This window comes from Lepisosteus platostomus, chromosome 11 (genome assembly GCF_059453375.1).
Source record: "Lepisosteus platostomus isolate fLepPlt1 chromosome 11, fLepPlt1.hap1, whole genome shotgun sequence".
In the NCBI taxonomy this organism is placed as follows: Eukaryota; Metazoa; Chordata; class Actinopteri; order Semionotiformes; family Lepisosteidae; genus Lepisosteus; species Lepisosteus platostomus.
The window spans coordinates 40,500,547-40,520,478 of record NC_142621.1 but is presented as its reverse complement, the minus strand read 5'-3'; the positions used below and the strand labels follow the sequence as shown (position 1 = coordinate 40,520,478).

The 19,932-nt window shown below is 35.9% G+C and overlaps 1 protein-coding gene across 12 annotated transcripts in view; it reads right to left on the bottom strand.

Annotated features, from left to right (window-relative positions):
- Positions 1-19,932, bottom strand: part of LOC148652662 (RNA binding protein fox-1 homolog 3) — a 514,276-nt gene that overhangs the window by 234,427 nt on the left and 259,917 nt on the right. The window contains exon 2 of one of the 12 annotated variants that reach the window (XM_088599668.1): positions 12,330-12,369. The exons of the other annotated variants lie outside the window; for them this stretch is intronic. The gene's annotated coding sequence lies outside the window, so the exon portion shown is untranslated. The remainder of the gene's footprint in view (positions 1-12,329; positions 12,370-19,932) is intronic. 12 annotated transcript variants of the gene reach the window in all.

Genomic DNA, 19,932 nt, shown 5'->3' with positions numbered 1-19,932 from the left:
CTAAACTCCATGGGGGAAATGAATCACTACTATCAGGAAACTTTGGGGGAAATAAAGTGCTTTTGCATTGAGAGCTATCTTTTAAATGACTGTGTGACCCAGACAGCAAAGAATCACCAACCACAGCTGCCATCATCAACACATTCACGCACAATTCGAACAAGCATGTTCGCATCTGTTTTACATACAGAGTGATGTGATCTGACAACTGTGTGTGATTGAATAATTTTCCGCTTTGCATGTGATATCTGTCCCCCAAAGACCTTGCAATGAGAAAAAATGTAACATCTCAATTGAGGGACAGAGTGAGTGGGAGTTTAAATAAATCATATTCTCATACATAAAGCAACAGTTTGCCTACACAGTTACTTCTCAGTTGGTAGATGGAATGACAAATGACGCTGGTGACTTCTCAGACCAGGGTAAGTTTGTTTTAAATCAGCTATTTTTAAAATGTCATGACTATTTTTGTGCTATTATACTTTTGAAAAAGGATGGATTTTTTCAACGCATGCTTGTTTTTTTAAAATAATTCTCTACTACCACTTAATATAATGTCTACTATTGATAGCAGATTCCAAGTATAAAACCAGGTGTTTGCAAACTTAAGTGGTTTATAATTATCCTATATATTTCCTAAGTGAAATGGCATAAGGCAAAATTCAGACTTACCAGGAAAGCAGAGAAAATGGGTCTCCTACAGTTTTTTATTGAAACTATGCATATACTTATATAAATTAACAATATTATGGTTTATAAATGCAGATTTGCTATTGATTCTAAATATGAAGAGTATTTTACTCCTGCTAACAGAACAAAACCTTTTTTACGTGAAAAGAGCAAAACCGTTTGCTCTGTTTTGTGAGTGTATATACTGCATAAATAGCAATAGAGTGCAATGAAGCAGTGACAGTTGTATTACATGACGTTTTTTATTATGTTCTTTTGTTTTCAGGTTTTCATTAAAGTTTTGAAAGTACAGTTAAATGTTTATATCTGTAAAATGAATCATATGTACATACAGTAAATCAGAGCTCTGTTCTATAGTGAGAACACAGAATAGGAAAACCCTTCAATTCAGATAGTAATTTACAGTAAGAGTTTCACAAGAGTTTCACAAAGAAGTCCATCTAGTCATTACCAAAGCACAGAAGACCAATTAAAGTGAAAAGGTACCTGTCCAAACATTTTTAACCCCTGAATATTGCTCATTAAAATGATGATGAACCTCCATTTGTCTTCCATAATGTGATGGCTATAATGAAACTGATTTTTCCTCACTGTGGGGTTCCTTTATAATTACCCATGGTTTTAATATGTTCTAATAAGTTTGTATAAAAACCAGAGAAAACGTTAAAGCTTTTGCGTATGACTTGTCCTGGTGAATCAAGGTCACATGAACTTGGGTTTAATGGAAAAACTGGTGGGCTACAGTACATAATAAAACAACACTAGGGTCCAGTAATACCAGAACTATAAATGTCTCTCTAGCCATATTCCCCCATGTTGAAAAGTTTATTATTTTTTCCAATGAAAAGAAAAATAATATATATCTAAGATACTGCAGTGTAATCTGAGCAAATCACTAAGAAATGCAAGAGTAATCAATTATATTTTTTCTTCTGTTCCCTTTTGGGTTGGTTTAAACATTCCCAATGGTTCCTAATTGAGGAGAATGTTATATTGTAGTTTAATCAAGAACAAAGTGGTTTTAAATAAACAGATATTAAATGAGTTGTTTAAACACAGTCTGCAACAACAATACCACTTAAGTTTATGCTGCAATAACCTACAGTAGGCTGTGTGACACCAGGTTTTAAATGTATTTTTCTAGATGTGAGTTCACAAGCAGAATTCAACCTATTCAGAAACACAAAGGTGTATCATTCATACACAGTTGTACACTGCAGTACAGGACTTTGTAAATGTATTGTAAACACATGTCCTAAATTATTAAGCAAGCTAAAAGATGCTCTATGCTTTTGCAGCATGATACACACGATGACAGTTTGGATACACTTTAACAAGTAGCTGCCTAAGCACCCATGGACAGGCATTAAAAATGCAAGCGCTGTTTGTTTTCATCTCTCTGGCACTGTCTCTCAAGACCCATATTTCACCTGCCAATCAACCTATCAGCTGTCACTGACTGCATCATTTCCAGATTCTTCAAAACAGGAAACTTACAAAAAGTACAAAACTAGGTGACACTGGAATAAATTTGTCCTGCTAGTGACCAAGGGCATAGTTGTCATGAGTTCTAAGACAGTGCTGAACTTGCAATTACTTGATAAAATAATGACAAACAAAACAACAATGTTTAAACTTTAACTGGCACATACAGTATTTGTCCTCTCAAAATCATATACTGTATATTTAATGGACTTCACTTTTCTAATTTTTGTAACAAGACTTAATAAACTCCCATGTTTGTAAACTAATAACATTACTTTAATATTATTTCCCTCATTTCCTTTTTTTATAAAGCATCAATTACCTGTAATACTGCGGGTGTATCTAAGTAATTGCCTGCACCGATATTTTACAGTATGTAAGCACTACCAAAGGTGTTAAAATGAATGGTCAGGTAGAAACACAAAGTCTCAGAAAGGCTATCATCCTTAATACTGTTATAGTCAGTCTAGTGTCAAAATACACAATACAATTTGCAAGAAACATTTTAAAACCAGGTATGGGACGAGTGCCTGTTATGTAAATATTCAATGTGACCTTTTTAAAGGGTTTGCAGTCCAATAAATACTAATTTCCTGATGATCTAATTAGTCTCAGAGGGCTTCTTTCATTTATTATTTAAAATAAAACCACAGACTATCTAATTTACTGGAATTATGACAGATGAAGAATACAGTACATATTATTTATTAAAGGATTCCTTAATAGTAAGGTAATGTGTCTCTGCTGTGAGCTTGATCATTCATACAACTACACTGTTGAAAGTATTAGGCACACAGAGATTAAACTGCTGGAGAATGTGCAGATCTGCTCCAGGGCACGTATAGGAGATCCTTTAATTAATCTTACGCAAGGCTTTAGCAGCTAATTTTACTTTTTTCTTCATTCATCTTGTACAAAGGGTGAGGTGCTAACATTACTAAGGCATTAAAATTCTCTATGTAAGACTAAGCCCTGAGATTCAAGGCCTCTATGTCATGTAACAATCTTAGACCCTCATTCCTACAACGCATGTCAACAGCAGTAGCAGCATTCCTCATAAAGTAGTGTATTAATTGTGTTTACCTATTCTTTCATTGCAGTTCACCCTCACTAAGAGAGTGCACAAAGCAGAGTACAAAACACATACTGTACAGTAGTTTGTTAATTCATACACCCACCGTAGCATCTCAGCACATTTCTCAAAGAGAAAGTCCACAGGTGAACAATTGTCAGAGGTAACATTTATCTCTTTCAAAGCCTATTTTTAATTCATTTGCAATTAATTTATGGAACACACATTCTGTTCCTTTTTAAATGTTTGTTTCTCCTGTTGTATATTTTTATTACCCTCAATTACCATTTATGTTTGGGAAATGTAATGGCAATTATCAATAAGCACAATCTTTCATTTAAATATGCAGGACACAGCATTTCAGTCCATAGCTGTTATACAGCCACTAGATAAATCTTTTTGTTTCCATAGTGCATTCTTACAGTGGTTTCCAATCCTAGTCATGGGGACACAAACAATTTGGAACTGAGCTCTTTTCTTTAAAGAAACTACGTTTTTAACTCAAAATTTTATATAGATCTTAAGTTACATATGGGACACAGCTCCAGAGAGCTACACTGATTTATATTTATAGTGTAAAAAAGAAAAGTGAATAAATTAATTCCTTTGTCAGGGGCTTTAAAATTTAGACTGTTCTTAACAATAATTCCAATTATAAAGTCAGTAGACTACAAAACAGAAGTCACAGAACATTAAAATAGTAGTCCCATTTAAAAAAAAAAACAGCTTTATATTGATTTCTTATGGAACCTTAAAAACATCATGGTGATATATATTTCAAATTAATCTTAAAATTACTACAAATACAACATAATTAATCTTGTACTGTTATGTCTTATTCATTTATATTGATCTGTTGTAGAAATAGAGACAAGAAGGAGGAAATTTAAGAATGTTAAAGTGCCTGTCTGCAGCACAGTGAACTGACCAAATGTGTTGATTGTGTGTGAAATGTTCATGATGGCGTTGTGTAATGAACAATCACGTAAAAAACACCTTTTTTCATTTATGGTAAATGATCCCAGAAATTGAAAGAATTGCAATTTGACTGAGAAGATGAATTATTGGGGAGAAGTTATAAAGACATTTCATATGAAGTCAAAGGGAAACTGAAACTCAGGAATTCTGTGACAGTGACAAACTATCCCACAGATCGGAGATGGGCAGGTCTGGGTCTCGAGAGGTGCTTTTCAATTAGTAACTGATTAAGATCCAGAACAACAGGTGATGGGATGTCTTATCCAAACAATTAGTTCAATTAAGTAATTAAAATCAGAAAAGGAATTAAAGCCCTTTACACCTCAGGGAGTAGAGTTGTCTATTCCTGCCATAGATCAATTATGGAGAGATGAACCTTATTACGAACACTGAATATGCAAGGTTTTATCAACAGAGAATGAGTACATACTGAGTTGAAACTACACAGAGCTTGTATATATAAGATCAACACCTATTATAAGTGTACCTGTATGAGGATGTACTGAAATCCTGAACTGACAGTCAGAGGTAGCTGTACTGTACATTTCTCCCCCATCCTCCATTTCTGCTTTATTTCTTTCCTGTGTTCTTGGTTTGGGTGACCCAAGTGAAAAAGCCAAAGTAATTAAAGCCATTGCTCTTTTGTACCCAATAACTCATTAGGACTGCAAATGGGCAGTAGCTCCAGGGGCTCCCACAGAATGCAATTTACTGTTAAAATACCAGCCTGTTTAACAATTTATATCATTAGGGCAAGTAACCTGCACTAATGCAATTTGTTTTGTTAAAATAAAAATTACAGTACCCCTGTTTTAGACTTAATCTGAACCCATTTGTTCATTATATACAAAGTGCTATAAAGTATAAAGGGTAGAATAATTGCTTTGAAGCCGTAAGTATTTCACCTTTTTTATTGGTTTTGCATGCAAAACAAAACTTTTATGGATTTAAGGTGAGGATCTATATTTGTATAACATGTAAATACAAATCATTGCAAATCATCTTGTCACTTTTTTTTCAAAATAAGTCTTCATACAGCTCATCTTGGAGGGGCTTGGGTTTGGGGCGTCAGTCACAACAGCCTATGAAAAATGCAGGGTGACCTCTGTGTCTTTGATGATAGTCTGTAGCAGAGAGGAGCAAGTACTGTACATCCTGCAGCAAAGGCTCTCGGCACCTACAACCTTGTTTTTGTAAGGGGTCAATAATATCATCGTCCAACGGGACTGGTCAACAAATTTACAGTCTCACTCTGCAACAATCGATGACCTCACAACTTAACTATGCAATTGTCAATCACCTTACAAACTCACTCTGCAATGGTAAATTATCATTTACAGCTCCACTCTGTGTCAGTCAATAACTATACGGTCACACAGTACAGGTCAGTGTTCTTACTACCTTTTGCTACAGTAATTAATGCCTGATTTCTGCAACCAGAAGCAAGAAATGAAAAATATTATAGCTTTCATAATGGTCATTGCCTACGTACAGTGGCCTACAGTGACAGTTCGAACTACGGTTTTACTTTGATGAGAAGTGGTCACTCTACAATCTCAGGGTCTTAGAGCCTTTATTGACATGAGTCATCGATCACAGAACTTTACTTTGTGGGCTTAGTACAGTACATACGTAAATTGTATTCAGAAAAATTGCAAAATTATCTGTAGTCTATAGATATAGTGTATCTATACATCTAAGCAACATCACAAGTTGATTTTCTTTATTTTCAGAAGAGGGAATTTTTCCGTAACAGAATATTTGGGTATTCTTGAGAAGGTTGAATCTAATGTTACAAAACGTTACAATTTTGCAATGTTTCTCTCAACAAAGAGATCAAACAAACAACTTTGTGTAAATAAGAAACATTAAATTGAAAAATAGTAATTCACAATTAAATTAAAGTGTAACTAAGTAGGTCCCTATCTGTGCACACTTGAGTGCAGGTGTGGTAAAATCTTCTGGCAGTTGCTCAGACTTTCCCACTTCTGAGAGTACGGAGAGTCCACCCAGTGTCCTGATTCCTTCTGTTCAAATCTGTTTCGTTGCACCTTCTTCTCCTCAGCAAGTTTCCTGGTTCAATTCCACACGTATTTTGTGAGAATCAATAATCAATGCTTTTAGACCATGTATTATTCTTTAGAACACAGAGCTTTTTTTCATTGAGCACCACTCATACAGTATGTTGAGTTTACAGAAAATGAACAGACAGCCCCCTCTATATTTTGGAGTCAATTCCTCTATTAAAGAAGATCATTCACACAACTATCTCTCCATCTATCCATCCATCTATATTTGTTCTGGTAAAAAATGAGTTCTGTATTATGGATTACATATTTTAGGCTGTCAGGAAAACTAGCTTAATGAGGTTTATCAATCCAGACAAACGGAAGGTATCTACCTTGACGAGCTGATAAGTATGTTCTCATTCACTGGTTCTTATGCAAGCAGGATTGCAGCATTGCCCAATCGAATAAAAAAAGGAATTGATGAAAGCTTGGCACTGGAGCAAGAAAAATAATTTATTCCATAAAAACTACAGTAATCTTTCTTCAAAAATGACTATAATCTTTCTTCAAAAACTGCTGTAATCTTTCTTCGGTGTTTCCAAAGTGCCACGACATGATTGCCAAATGCATTTTACTATATCTTCCTGTAGGGTTTCTGAAATGACCTTAGATCACAAAAGATGTTTTACAAATCTTAGCCCTTGGAAAAGGTGCAAATGGCAGATAGGAACTGCATCATTAAATATTTAATTTTTGAATTTCTCAAGTGTTTCCCACCCTAAATCTTTAATGAAGATTAAACTGTTCTCACAAAGACTAATCAACATCCTTAAAGATAAGAATCTGAGTGTAAGAGATTGTAATTGAGTCCACAGCTCCCACCTCTGACACATACAGATGCTTCACGAACAAACAGACTTCTCGCACATAGATTACTCTTGCATACAACCTGATTCTGTGAAAGGAGTGACTAGGCTGCATTTCACATCTCAAAAATAACTGTTAACAAGCCTGCAATGTGTCAATGAATGGATCTGTGGGTGAGTGTGTCACAGGAGCGTGTCCATATGTCTCATTGTCTCCTGCATAGTACAGGAGTTGCTGCTGATTCAAAAACAACTGGTGATTTTAAATTGGATGAGTATATCATAAAATATAATGGATGATACTGAATGTCTAAAAAACAGGTTAATTTACACAACCCATGTAGGTAGAGCTAGGCCAGTCATTGGGCATGTTGTTATGGTGCTAAAATTTCAAAGCTCATTAACTTATAAATATACACATTTTCTTACAGTATGTGTAAATATACACAATTGATTAATATTTATGATTGATAACACTGTGTATCAAGGAATTGTCATACGTACAATATATATTAAGAAAATTAAACAATGCTGAATATTTCTGTATGCCAACTTACAGTACAGTAATTTCTTCCTGAAATCTAGTCTTCTGGGTTCATTGTAAGCAAAAGGACTTCTGAATGCTACAAGAATAAAACCTAAATCATGTGTCCACCTATTATTAAAGAATAAAAACTTGGTTAACCAAACTAACCAAAATTAGCCAGTGACCTACAGCTCATATCACACATGTAGTTTCACTGCCCCTTTCTAAATACAAGGTAATATTCTTTTTGTTTTGCTTCTATGTTCAGAATATTTTCCCACTGTAACAATCAAGATGACTTTTAAAATCTTAGATATGCTGTTTGAGGATTTGTGAAATTACCAGATGACTAAAAGACACAATTAATAAGTGCATAAATTATATTTATTTTTGAGCAAATCTTAACAAGGAGTGTGCCCATCCCTTGATTTAACAAACTAATTCCAAGCTTATTAATAAATAAAAAAAACTGAATAAATATTTGAATGTTTTCATCAAACCCTACTCAGTTATACTGGTTAATTATGAATAATTTTGTAACTTACTGTAGCTATTACAAAGGTTGGTGAAGACGCTGGTAGTTCATACTCGCTGAAATGGAGTGCAATGACTGGGACATTCTCTCACCTTCCAAATGGAAATGGAAAACTTCAAGTGTGTCAAAAGGTGAATAGCTCCCAAAGATAGAGATGTGTCAGTGAAGCATATTTGAACATTCTCATTCTGGCCATAAACTATCTAGCAATTCTAGACTGTACAGGTATACAAAATGTGTGACAAATCCTTTCTTTTTTTTCAGTGGAGTGGTACAACACAGTAATTCCAATTCTAATCATTTAAGTCAAATATCTGTTTCTTTCATTGTAATTGGTTTGACTTGAGTAAAGGGGACTGGCGAAGGTTGTGGTTGGGGTTAACATGGTAAACTCTATAGGGAGCCCGGGCTCATGTGTGATTTATAGGGCACACTGTTTATTGACATATGAAGTGCTTTACCAATAGGTCACCTGTTCGATTTTAGAGCAGGTCTGTTGAGAAACCAAATGGACACAAAACAAAACATGTCTATTGGTCTGTTACAGTAAGGATATGTTTTCTTTCCAAAACCTATATTCTTAAAACTCATACTGTACACCTACAGTAGGTCTATAACTCTGCCAAGCACAAATAATTGCTGTGAGGCAGATTAGCCCATGTGAAGCCTTTTAGATGATACAAACCTAAAAATTCAAGGAAAGGTTAACTTCAAGGGCAGTTGTACTGGCATAATTCATTATGAGATACTACACACATGCATGTAGATGTTCTCAACTGATGAATCATCATCATTGTTGGAACCTATCATGCACATTATATTAGAAACCCTAGGCTGAAATTATACAGTTCAAAGATTTGGGCTTCCACTTTCAGCAGTACAGAATGTGTGCCCCCAATCAATCAGGGAAGGAACACAAATCAAACATGTGCAACGACTATGAGTCTACTCGAAGATTTTTCATTCCACACTTCCATGTAACATGAGGCAGCTGTATTAATAAAGTGCCTTCATCTGTTAATCTCCTCCACATAATTTGTTCATGACATTCAGAGGAATAAAACCCACATACACACTAAATAAATATAGAATGGTGCACACAAGCAGAAATATATAAATTGATTCTCGTCATAGCGTAAAAAAAGCCCTCCTTGACTCTTGAATTCAGAAAATCGATGCATTGCAAACGTAAACAACAACAGGAATGTGAACTCCGACTGAAGCAGAAACAGCTGACACTGCCACAGAGATTGGAAACTCATCGATATCATGTCATATTCCTTTCAGCTGACCCTCCTGGACTGTCAGAGAAGCACTTCAGATAAATAAGAATGTTATCCGTCCCCCTAAGAGACTTCAGAAAGCTTTCCTTTGTGAGCGAGTGAGAGAACCGTCTGACAAGACCAGTCAAACCCCCCTCCTGGCAGGGAGAGGAATGAAGCAGGCAGCCACAAGCGGCTTTTATCATAAATACAAATCTAACAGCAAAACCGATCAGCAAAAAAAATGGTAACAAATCCATCGGGAGTTAGGAACAATTTTTTTCCCTCTTTTTATAAAGTTTTATAAAAGAGGAAAGATAAACAGAAAACATGGCCTGGTAGGACAGTGGGAAAATGGATGTAATGTGCTGGTTAGACGTATTTTTTTACTTGTTCTTGCTAAAGTCCGTAGGCCTAATTTACAGAGCAAAACCAAAAGATGTACTGCATTTCCCTCTTGTTGACTACAAAAACAATAAATTACTTGAAGGAATTTTGATGCTCAAGTTTGGTTTGTTTGCACATTATTATTTCAAAGTACAGTGGGTTCTGAAAACTGGTGCAGTCTTTGGTATATCAGCCTCAAAAATGTTGACAAGACATCAACGGAGTTAAGTTCACTATGTGATTTGTTTCACTTAATTTTAAATATGTTCTTTTATTCTAAGAGACAAACTTCTGTCAAATAGACACACTTAATGAATATTGTGCTCCTCACAGATCCAGATATTTGTTGTGATCCAATGGACCCTTTAAGGCCTGGCTCAGAAATGGCAATCCAGTAAAGATCAAGGCTTCACCATCAAAGCTAAGTAATATACAACTGTGTAGGTGTCCCACCTTGTGTAATGGTGATTCTTGATTAAATTGCATTAAAACAACTAGCCTATATTTGAAACAGGGCCAAGAGAACACATTTGTATCCTGTTTCTACTGCTGTAAAAAATAATGTAAGACTTCAGTACTGAACATGATACCAACTCTATGCAGTTTGCAAAACCACTGGAAACGAGACCTTCATGTACTGTGACAGAGACAGCAGTAAGACTACATCAATGCAATTTGCAAACAGCACCTTCACTGTCCCTTCAGCCCATGCAACACACACACTCCCATATACACACACATCAGCATGGCACGAAGAAGAGCTGACTTCAACATTTTTCTCCACTTCACAAAAGTAGCTGCTCATGTCAACATGATAAATGAATGAGAATGGAGAACTGTGCACACTTATAGCAGAGTGCTAGAGAAACAGATCCAGCATGGCTTTATTTTATGCAATGTGTAAATAACAAAAATGAAATAATAAGCATCACTTATGCTTCTTACTTCAGAGAGATGAAAAAATAGTCACTCAAATAACTCTTGAATTATTTACATTATGATGAGTGTAGCATTAAAGTAAGCTAGAGCAGGGTATTGTTAAATTGTTTGTGACTGTCTTCCTGCAAAGCTGATGTTTTAAAGAATCACCAACATGTTACCACACACATCAACGTTTTTATTTCAGGCTTCATTTATTTTATGTTAATCAAAGCTATATGATGTGTGATAGTTGTGTGTCTGTGTTCTGATTGGTATCACCCAAAATGGGCAGGAATCTATTAATAACTTTTATTATAAGAGTTTATTATAAGAGTTTCTGTCTTTTCCTTAAAATTTAATCTGTGCCTTTTTTACTCAGTCCCTGATAATGACATAATGTTCTGGCAATCAGAATTTTAATGGCTATTTGGAAAATATCCAGATTTTATTATTTAAAGGAAAATATATAGTCCGTGCTTGTCAGACACTGCCTGGCAGTTTGGCTATATTCAGCAGACAAGAAATATAGGTGTATCGGCCATCTCACTCATTAGAGGTCATTGGTATTTCAGTAAGAATTGCATTGTGCATGAATTTTGTTCCGGCAAAGGGGAAGTGATTAAATTCTTCACAAACCAGGGTTTGTGGATATATGGAAAAATATTTATAGAAATGAATGAATGGGCTGGTCCAGTGTGAATAAAGACATCTATCTGACTTATACTGTTTATAATAGAAATCTGAAAAAATCAACTGCCTGTCCTTTTCACTTTCTACACAAAATATTTTTGTAACACTTTAGTAATTGAGAATATATGAGAACAATTGGACCTTTGTTCAAAACATGCATCATCAGGTTACTGGCAATGGATTTAGGCTCCATTAATACATTACAGGTTATAAATAACTCATTCCCAATATACTGTACAAACTAAAGCAATACCAATGTTTATTTGATAATCAAAGCTATGAAGTATTATCCATCCATTTTTTATTGCTTCTTCCTAGACAGGACACCAGTCATCACAGGGCGAATACACAAACACTCACGCTTAACGCCACTTTTTCCCAAAAGCCAATTAACCTACCAGTACGTTTTTGAATTGAAGGAGGAAAACCGGAGAACCCAGAGGACGTATTAGTTCAACAAATTGTATGGGCACCTTTGGAGGTATAGATCAGCAGAGGAATAGATCTGGATATTTTTAGGCAAGATCTATTTGATCTCAGGATAAAAAGATGAAGCCACAAGTACAAAGGAAAAGGTCCTGAGAATTGCTTAGAAAGGATTTCTAGTGATTTGCTTTCATCATATGCTGTGGTATTATCATTGTTTGGTACAATATATAGAAAATTAACAAGAAAGGAATCCTGTCTTAAACTGCACATGTGCTGAATAGTATTCTTTTCTGGTTTATGGGACATGTGTCAGTTTAAAATTTGTGAATAGGGGATTATTCAGAAACAACAGTACAGTAGTGAAAGGGGAAAAGTATTATCTTTATCACCTCTCCCTTGATGTCACAACAGCCTATCTTATTCTCCCTGATATGGAGATAGTTGTCCTCTATGAGTGAGAGCATGATGTTATACATTACCTAAAAAGAAGGCCTCAACCACAGTACACTCAGTACTCCTCTAGAGAAGGAACAGAAAATAACTCAATTAGCAACAGAATCAACTAAATACAGTATATATCACTAGGTTATGTTCTTGTAAGTCGTTAGGAGAGCCAAAAAACTCATCATGTATTTATAATATCTACATTGCTCATTAAAATGGGGAAGAAAGATTAATGGGCAGTGGGATCTTTTTATTACATTTGATTGAAAAGAAACAAAATTGCTGTGGATTTCTGCCAAGAAAATCAATAAAATCTACACCATGATTAGAATGTCCACCACATGCACACAACACTCAGCACCTATTAGCATAATAGACCAGACCCTGCAATAGATTACAGAATTCTAAAACATGAACACACAAGATTAAATTGATCTAATCAGTGCAACCCTGCGTATTGACACACCCAGCTGACTTCAGTCAAGGAAGTACAGTAGGCTTGGTTTCAGTGGTGTGATTTAGGATTCAAAACTTTTAGTTCCCATTTCATATTAAGATATCATATTAGCAGCAGTCACATGACTCAAGACGTGCAACGTCTCCTCTACTTTAAAAGTTTTTGATCCAAAATGTAATGTTTCCTGTATTTTATGTCAGAGTTAAAGATAAATGTTTGGTACCACCTGGTGGACAGCGGCTGTCGTATTTAAGGTGAATTTATCATTTTAACAAGACCAACATTTTTTTTTATTTTCACATTTTTTTCCCAGGGACAGTTAATAGTAGCTACTGCACAAGATCATATGACTGAAAAACTCTAATGCAATAGCTGTTGGACAAAACTCTTTCTATACATACAAACAGCATATGAAGCATGTTTACAGGTCATTTCAAAGCAGCTTAGTTACGGTGGAATAAGGAAGGGCTACCTCAAAAATCATTCTGTGCTCAACACCTGGCTGAGCACCACAGACTCTGATAGTCAAGGGGGGAAAAAAAGGAAGCAGAAATCCTGACTCGTTTCTGTTCAAGCATAAAGAAAAGAACATGAAGAGTACAACACAATGCAATAAATTAAATCAGCAAGTTAATCATATTCTACTGAAATGTCTGTAATGGATTGAAATGAACCTAATTTTTAGCGCTTGTAGAATGAATTATTAGCTGTCAATAAGTGTCTCATTTAGTCGACAGGGTTTAGTTAATATTAATTGTTAATATTAATATTAATATTTAGTTCATAATTAATATTTGGTTCATATTAATTGCAATAAAAAACTATTATAGCGCTCATACAGAGGCCAGAGACCACTGACCTCTCCAGATACCTCCGTAGACGAAGCAAGGTCAGGGACCCCTTACACAGAGAGTGGTGAATGTATGACAGAATCTAAAAAGATGAAAGGCAGATGGTACTTCACTGGACCATTAGAAGGCATTTGGATCAACAGGGTCTTAAGAATAAGATGAAGCAGCACATGACTTCCTTTTCATCATTGCCATTCTTACGAGAGAATAAAGAAGCCATTCAGCCTGTCTAGCTCATTTGTGTCATAGTAGCTAATTGATTCACGGACCTCGTCCAGCCAGTTCTGGAAAGAAGTTGCATTATTGGCTTTGACAACAGAGCTGTTTGCTCCAGCTATTCATAAAAGATCGATTACAAATATAAACTCAATGTTAGGTCTTCATTTTGTCCACCTTTTAATGTGTGCTTGGCTGTCTTACTAAAGCCAAGTTTTGAAATTTCACTTCTTTTTTCTTTTTTGAAGGTTACAAATGGCACAGTTGCCATTCTCTAAGAAATTGTGGAGTGAATAAGGCACTGGAGTAAAAAAAAAAAGAAAGAAAGAAAAATTCTCTGGAAATCACCCAGCCTTCCCATCCATTCCTCTCCATGTGAACAGCAGTTCTGGCACACTTCAAACTCACTGGCCCCCTCCCCTCCCTGACAGCCCCACAGGTCTTGTTGGAGACCCATGTGTCGACAGGAGCCTTTCAGTACTGGGTCCTTTCTGGTGCTAATCAAATACCTCCCTGTCCTTCAGTTGCTGCTTTACTCTGAATTTCAAAACCCATTAGTAACAGCACTCGGTTGTTGCCTCCAAGTTCTCAGATCAGGCCTCCTGGCACAACGCGTTTCTGTGCTGCAGACCCAGAGATTAATTGTTTTGAGTTTTGTTTTTAATTGAACACAATTCTTCTTCCATGGAAAATAAAACCTTTGGAAGACCGATTTTGAGCTTTTTTATTTTAGTAGATTTTGTATGCTGTATTATTGTTGTTTTAATTGTAATTGGGGATTTCAAGACTCATTACCTATTAAGAAAACATTTTTATATTCAGGATTCTAGAGAGAAAACAGACATGATATCAGAAGATTTTGTAAACTGAACTTTTTTTTTACTTTTTTTCAGTACATTTGTGGAACTGCTGGTGAATATCTTAAGGCATGCTGGAAGATATTCTGGTTTTCCAAATTTAAAAAAGAAATCTCATTAAAAAAGATGAAAATGATTAGCTTTAGTTCAGAATGATCAGTGAATTCCAGAATCTGTTTTCAAGTGAACAAATAAAGACAATTATACTTTTACAAATTAATATTATTGTATCACCAAAATGACAGTCACGTTTGAACCTTTTCATTTACAGCTATAGCTCAGAATCCATATCGTTACATGCGATGCCTCTTGCTTCATTTCCGAGTTTTGCTGTGTCTGCCAAAGAACGGTTTTCATCCCATCTTTCAAATAAATAGACGTGTCCAGAGAAGCCCGGCTGAGATGCCACATCTCATTTCCAGCTGGACAGCAGGGCAGAAGGGCAGCATTGGCTATTCATGAGCTGGCAATCTGCTTAGGAATTGCAGTGAAGAAAAGAGCTGGACACTGCATGATCATACACTCTCCCTGTGAACTGGCACATACAGAGCTAAGCACAACAACATTTAGCTAGAGATCAGCTGGTCAGTTTTGATTATTGCGCAGCCCTGTGATACAAAATAGGCAGCATAGCACCTACAGTATGAAGCAGACACTGGCACATTATTTATCAAACAAGTCTGAAATCCAGAAGATTACACCACTACTTTGGTGGAAAGGGGTAACTTATTTTATATGATGGGGGCTCTGTGTTACTTCCCATTTCCATATAAACAGAACAAGCAGGCAAAGGGTGTGCTCCTTTTAGTGGCCCTTCTGCAACTCATGCTAACCAGTTATTTACAGAAAAGTGTGCATTTCATTAGCAGGCTACAGACAGGGTAGGATACTCAATGGCAAGCATCTGTGCGGCTCTTCACTCCAACTCTTTCCAGCAATCCTGTGAAATCATCCAACTTTCTAATTAAACTCTTGTCATACCAATTTTGAGTTAAATCCGATAAACGCCCCAAGGGGGTCTTAACAAATGCTGATATAGGAATACCAGGCTGTGTCTGTTCAGTTTGCCTGTGCCCTTATTAAGAGGGAGGAATTTTAAGCAGATGCAGATCTTTGATAGTTAGTAAACCCACTTGTCATGAGTAAAAAAAAAATAATTGTAGGCAATCCAGCTACATAGCTAACTGGTCGTACTTATCCATTTTTAGCACAGGGGTTCTGTACAAGTCAGAAACGACACAAGGACACTGTTCAGTCCACAAAAGAGCAATTTTCTGACCATTCACATGTGCAGTGTGCAATCCAGTACATAACGAACTGAAATATCAGTGTGTTCTGAAGAGAAGTGCACAGGTAAAACAGAGTAATAGAGAGATGGCTCTAAATAAACTGCATAGAAAATTAACTTCTTGACAGATACAGCAATTAAAATGGCAAGAAGTGAAAGACAGGAACAGAGTAAAAGAGAAACGCAAGGTAACTGACAGATTCACAGAATACAAGTGCAAGCCAATAGCTGCAAATATGCTGTCAGCAATGGGGGCATTAAACAGAGTACTAGATTAAAACTGGATTATTTATATGAGGTCCCCAGGGGTTACCAAAGGTTATGGTTATTTAAAAAAAATTCAGAGAGCTTGAGAAGATTGTACAGATGAATACACTTTGATATGGGGTTTATGAGTCTGCAAAGCAATCTAACTCCAGGTCTCCATCATGACCCCGTCCAAATTGAGAGTTCCCCTTCACCTGCCTGGGGCACACCGGGGTTCTTTCTGAAATGCATATGGTCGAGTGTCTAACAGCGGCGATTTAAATGCAAAACAAACACACCAAAACAGTGAAAGTGGAATATTGTGTGTGCACTTCCACAGGAGTAATTGGGTTAAGATTGATCGTTTTCCTGGCAATGAGATTTCCATTGACGGAAAAGTAAAAGCTGCTTGCGTGAAATGGAGAGGGTCAGTAACTGGGTGCAATGATTTGCACATTTATTCAACTCAAAGTAATTTGGCTCCCCCACCCCACACACCACCACATACACACACCCTTACCCTCCTCTTATCCATGTAATAAATCGTCAAAGATGAAGAATCCTTAGTGTCAGATCTTACATCCATTTTTATTTCCAATATCTCTTTTCTATTTCTGCAAACTGGCCAGATTTTCAAATTGTATATTATTGACTGTTTTGAAGCTTGACCAAGTGAGTTTGATGTAAGGTATCAGAGGTAATGATATCTGAGCCACTACAATGCAATGACCAGCACTGCTCTGGACATTAGCCAGGAGTTGCAACCATTAGTCTACAAAGAGGCCTCAATGGCTTTGACCTTGTTCAGTAATGGCAGTGTCAGAGCAGATTAAAGCGATACTCAACACCATGTAGCGCTTAACAAACTCATTGCTTTCCACTGCTGTCTCTTTGGCTGAAGGTATTCTCACAACAACTTTGATATTTTTATTCAAATGTCCACGGTCATTTATCATCTTGGAATGCATTCCAAACACATCTTTACAGAGCTCTCAAGAGCAATAGGAACTTCCTATGAATTCCAATTTAAGTTTAGCAACTGTTAAATCTTTTTTACTTTAAAACTCAGCAGACACTCTCAAGACAGTCATAAGAAAATACTAGGGAATGAATAAAGAAAATAATAACAAGAAGAAATAACAAAAACAACTACTTGACACAGTTGAAACATTTTTTATAACATTTCTAAAACTGAAATACTGTACACATTAATCACATTTTAGGGGATGACTAATACTTTTTTCCAGTTTGAACAAATGTGAAGAATGTTATTTTTAATCAAAAGTACTTAAATCTACTGTAGCTTTCAATGACTTGAGGCAAATACCATTAAATCAACAAAAAAACACATTGCTGAGTATGCATACTTGAAACCTGATGATTGTTTCTTTCAACTCAATCCATCAAATATGGCTGTAAACAAAGTACACTCAAAGGTTCAGATATTAAGCAAAGAGTTTGTTTCCGGTACATCATGAAAGACTTTAGATCTCTGAAAGAAAATATCCTTCCATAAAAGCAATACAAGAAGGGAGTTAGTGTCTGAGAAACAACACCCTTCACTGAAAAAGTAACAGTGTCTGGTGAAAAGCACGTGTAAAACAAAATTAATGTACCACAGAGACAGAAGGCATACTGTACAAAATTGGCTAAACATCATGATTTTTTATTCCAAATCTTATATTAATGGACTTACTGTATGAGATGCACTCTACAATGTGTAAATATTGCAAATTGTATTGATACAGTATGTCCACATTAATGTTCTAAATGACATAACACTGAGAGGCATGGCAGTGCAGTGGTTAGCATTTGTGCCTGAGTTCCGAGTGTTGAGGTCCAGGAACCAATTCCTGGGATTTGTGTTTTCTCAGTGTTTGCCTGGGAGTGCCCTGTTTCCTTCCACAGTCCAAAGACATGCTGGTATGATAATTGGCTTCTGTAAAATTCTCACTGGTGTACAGTATGTGTGTGCAAGGGTGCAATGGACTAGCGTGTATCCTGCCTTACTCCCGGTGCTTTCCAGGATAGGGTTTTGACGGCTGGAACTCGACTGGAACTCTGATGTGATTATATACACTTTTTTTGAAAAGTGTATTTTAATGTAGAACACATGGCGCCATTCATGAAATGTGCACAGTGCTTAAGAGGTTATACTGCAGAATCTTTGAACTTTTTTATTTAATAAATTACATCCACGTCTCAAGTTTCATTTTTATTCATTGGAAATATTGACATCTTATATAGATCGATGAAACAGTTAAAGTAAGTACAGACAGCTACCTTTCAGCTACAAATTCTTCAAGGTTATAGCAGCTAACACTATAAATAGAAAAGGTACTGAGTGTTTCCTACTTAAGTTAAATACAATAATATGTTCTTGAATCATAAATACTGAACTGATGAACAGCAGTGCCTTTGGGGTCCATTTGACACTGCAAAGTTCTACAGCAATTTCTGAAATAGGAGGTGGAATAAATCAGTTGCTTAATGTTGCATCTTCTGACCTCTGAAAGGATGACACTGATACAAATTTCTAGCTTTGCTAGAAAGCCAAAAAAGAGTAACATTTAAAAAAATCAAATTGACATTAAAAAATCCTGAACAGGGTTATAGCTGGAACAAGGCATACCTGTTGATGCCAATTTATCACCGCAACTGAAGCAATTAATTTTTTACAACTTATTCCTGGTCTTATTATTGCACTCCCAGCAAAATCTCTTTAGGAGATACTTACTGCACATTGAGTGATATACAATAGATAGCTGGTTGGATAATCAAGGACTTCAGCTGTCAAATGCCACAACTAATCCCAAATTCATCAGAAAATTGAGGAAAGAAGAGGGCAGCATTATACTGACACACTACAAAACATGGAAGAGAAAAAAAGTTTCAGCTGAATTAAATATGGAGTTATAATACATATGCAAAGCTTTTATATTAAAAAAATACATCAATATTAAAAACTTGCTGTGTATTGCACTACATCAATAGAGCCTGTACCTCTCTCTGTCTTTCGAACTCCCATTCTCATTCGGTTAAGTTATTCTTTCAATAAAGTCAACAATGTCTAACTCATCACAATTAGTGGAGTAAAAACGAAGTGTTAAGCATTGGTGCATGGGGTTTCCAGAATTCATAGGCTCCATTTTTATAAAGAAGAATACTTGAAGCCAAGTATTCAAATATTCAGAAATCTGAATTCAGAACTCAAGGAGTCATTTAAATGGAGAAATTATAGACTACCAAGAAAACAGAATCATTATACAAAGCCGAATTTAGAAACATGCAGAGCAGAACACAAAAAACACTTCTTCACACAAACTGGTATTCTAAAATAGATGCCCTAGTCAATCTGCAACCTTTTAACAGGTGGGATGCAATTGATTAAATCCTTAGATCATTAAACAAATTGCACCAAAAGAGTCAAGTATCTACAAATTCAGAAAGTCTCATGCTCTTGCATTTACACAACTAATTCTGAAGTTAAACATTGAGAATTAAAGGTATAGCAAAACTGAATAGTATTCCATCTCCTTTAAAGCCCTGTCCAACATCATGCACATAAACAGAAGGAAAAGAATAGAAGACAAAAAGCTGTAGGTAACAATCAACGGTGGGATTATGGGATATTTACATTGCATTGCAGATCATCTTGCTTCCAAAGGATGCAATCCATTAGAAGTCTGTAAGGTGATCAAGTTTGACAACTGCAAAGCAAAA